The following is a 3,317-nucleotide window of genomic DNA, read 5'->3' as shown; positions in this document are numbered from 1 at the left end:
GTTCAAATCCGGCTAGAAGGAACTATTGCAGGGTTCCCAATTTTAATCCAAAACTGTAAATAAAAATCTTTGGCGAATTTGTCTGAATCTACTCAAGTCAATTTATATCTGGTTTCTCCCAACGTCATGAGTAGGGACTCCCCAAACCAGAGTGAGTTCCAGCAATACTTCGATCGCTCTGTTGGTAAAGCGGAGGACTAAAGTAATTCCGAGGACAAGTCCTTTGCTCCCTGGTTTTCATCCGGCTCAAAGGATGTTGCCCAGAATTTCAAATCAATGAAAAATTGTAACTAAAGATCTGATGCAAATTCATCCTCCCAGAGCCAAGGCTGGCGCTCCCAATTGGGAGAGCATCTAAATATATGGAGAACATGCCACAATTACTGAATACTAACTGTTGTAAAATCCAATCGATATCGGATGTCTGTCCCAATAGCACAAATCTGGTAACTCAGTTTTCTAAGTGGAAAACTGTTGTGGTTCCACACCAAAATTTTGAGGTAACTATTTAAAATGCAGCTCTAAGGACATTTTACTGGATTTTAAATCTTAATCAATTTTGAAAAAATGAAATAAAAATCTGTTGCTACTTCATCAAAATCCACTCGTCGGCCATCCTAACACCACAGGTAGGCACTCCCAACAATGCAGATGAGTGGAGCATCCCTTCGGTAGCTCAGTTGGTAGAGCGGAGGACTGTAGAGTGTGCAAGCTTACATTCATTCAGCTGAACGCGATGGAAGTTCTAATCGGAAATCCTTAGGTCGCTGGTTCAAATCCGGCTCGAAGGAACTATTGCAGGGTTTCCAATATTAATCCAAAACTGTAAATAAAAATCTTTGGCGAATTTGTCTGAATCTACTCAAGTCAATTTATATCTGGTTTCTCCCAACGTCCTGAGTAGGGACTCCCCAAACCAGAGTGAGTTCCAGCAATACTTTGATCGCTCTGTTGGTAAAGCGGAGGACTAAAGTAATTCCGAGGACAAGTCCTTTGCTCCCTGATTTTCATTCGGCTCAAAGGATGTTGCCCCGAATTTCAAATCAATCAAATATTGTAACTAGAATTAGAAATCCCTTTCATCCTCCCAGAGCCAAGGCTGACGCTCCCAATTGGGAGAGCATCTAAATATATGAAGAACATCCTACAATTACTGAATACTACCTGTTGTAAAATCCAATCTATATCGGATGTCTGTCCCAATAGCACAAATCTGGTAACTCAGTTGGCAAAGTGGAAAACTGTTGTGGTTCCACACCAAAATTTTGAGGTAGCTATTTAAATTGCAGCTCAAAGGACATTTTCCTGGATTTCAAATTTTAATCAATCTTAAAAAATTAAAAAAAAAATCTGTTGCTACATCATCAAAATCCACTTTTCAGCCGTCCTAACACCACAGGTAGGCACTCCCAATAATGCAGACAAGAGGAGCATCCCTTCGATAGCTCAGTTGGTAGAGCGGAGGACTGTAGAGTTTGACGACTGACATCCTTTCGGCGGAACGCGATGGAACTTCTAATTGGAAATCCATCGGTCGCTGGTTCAAATCCGGCTCGAAGGAACTATTCCCGGCTTTCCAATTTTAATTCAAAACTGTAAATAAAAATCTTTGGTGAATTTGTATGAATCTACACAAGTCTAGTCTGGTCTATCCCAACGTCATGAGTAGGTGATCCCAAAACCAGAGTGTGGTCCAGCAATACTTTGATAGCTCTGTTGGTAAAGCGGAGGTCTAAAGTGATTCCGAGCACAAGTCCTTTGCTCCCTGGTTTTCATCCGGCTCAAAGGATGTTGCCCCGAATTTCAAATCAATCAAATATTGTAACTAAAGATCAGATGCAAATTCATCCTCCCAGAGCCAAGGCTGGCCCTCCCAATTGGGAGAGCATCTACATAGATAAGGAACATGCCACAATTACTGAATACTACCTGTTGTAAAATCCAATCTATATCGGTTGTCTGTCCCAATAGCACAAATCTGGTAACTCAGTTGGCAAAGTGGAAAACTGTTGTGGTTCCACACCAAAATTTTGAAGTAGCTATTTCAAATGCAGATCAAATGACATTTTACTGGATTTTAAATCTTAATCAAGATAAAAAAAAATTAAATAAAAATCTGTTGCTACTTCATCAAAATCCACTAGTCGGCCATCCTAACACCACAGGTAGGCACTCCCAACAATGCAGACAAGTGGAGCATCCCTTCGGTAGCTCAGTTGGTAGAGCGGAGGACTGTAGAGTGTGCAAACTCACATACTTTCAGCTGAACGCAATGGAAGTACTAATCGGAAATCCTTAGGTCGCTGGTTCAAATCCGGCTCGAAGGAACTATTGCAGGATTTCCGATTTTAATCCAAAACTGTAAATAACAATCTTTGGCGAATTTGTCTGAATCTACTCAAGTCAATTATATCTGGTTTCTCCCAACGTCATGAGTAGGGACTCCCCAAACCAGAGTGAGTTCCAGCAATACTTTGATAGCTCTGTTGGTAAAGCGGAGGACTAAAGTAATTCCGAGGACAAGTCCTTTGCTCCCTGATTTTCATTCGGCTCAAAGGATGTTGCCCCGAATTTCAAATCAATCAAAAATTGTAACTAAAGATCTGAAGCAAATTCATCCTCCCAGAGCCAAGGCTGGCCCTCCCAATTGGGAGAGCATCTAAATAGATAAGGAACATGCCACAATTACTGAATACTAACTGTTGTAAAATCCAATCTATATCGGTTGTCTGTCCCAATAGCACAAATCTGGTAAGTCAGTTGGCAAAGTGGAAAACTGTTGTGGTTCCACTCCAAAATATTGAGGTAGCTATTTAAAATGCAGCTCTAAGGACATTTTACTGGATTTTAAATCTGAATCAATTTTGAAAAAATGAAATAAAAATCTGTTGCTACTTCATAAAAATCCACTAGTCGGCCATCCTAACACCACAGGTAGGCACTTCCAACAATGCAGATGAGTGGACCATCCCTTCGGTAGCTCAGTTGGTAGAGCGGAGGACTGTAGAGTGTGCAAACTGACATTCTTTCAGCGGAGCGTGATGGAAGTTCTAATCGGAAGTCCTTAGGTCGCTGGTTCAAATCCGGCTAAAAGGAACTATTGCAGGGTTTCCAATTTTACTTCAAAACTGTAAAGTAAAATCTTTGGTGAATTTGTCTGAATCTACTCAAGTCAATTTATATCTGGTTTCTCCCAACGTCATGAGTAGGGACTCCCCAAACCTGAGTGAGTTCCAGCAATACTTCGATAGCTCTGTTGGTAAAGCGGAGGATTTAAGTAATTTCCGAGCACAAGTACTTTGCTCCCTGGTTTTAAT

The 3,317-nt window shown here is 40.9% G+C and overlaps 2 non-coding genes across 2 annotated transcripts; both read left to right on the top strand.

Annotated features, from left to right (window-relative positions):
- Window positions 1-665: 665 nt before the first annotated feature.
- On the top strand, window positions 666-791 carry trnay-gua (transfer RNA tyrosine (anticodon GUA)). The gene is made up of 2 exons: window positions 666-702; window positions 756-791. It is a non-coding gene; the product is annotated as a tRNA-Tyr (tRNA).
- A 1,410-nt stretch (window positions 792-2,201) lies between these two features.
- trnay-gua (transfer RNA tyrosine (anticodon GUA)) lies at window positions 2,202-2,327 on the top strand. Its single transcript has 2 exons — window positions 2,202-2,238; window positions 2,292-2,327. It is a non-coding gene; the product is annotated as a tRNA-Tyr (tRNA).
- The last annotated feature ends 990 nt before the right edge of the window (window positions 2,328-3,317 follow it).

Source organism: Idiotropiscis lumnitzeri, chromosome 9 (assembly GCF_059441095.1).
Source record: "Idiotropiscis lumnitzeri isolate Australia: NSW breed Sydney's pygmy pipehorse chromosome 9, RoL_Ilum_1.0, whole genome shotgun sequence".
Classification (NCBI taxonomy): Eukaryota; Metazoa; Chordata; class Actinopteri; order Syngnathiformes; family Syngnathidae; genus Idiotropiscis; species Idiotropiscis lumnitzeri.
The sequence above is the reverse complement of the archived record's forward strand: the minus strand, read 5'-3'. Positions and strand labels throughout refer to the sequence as shown.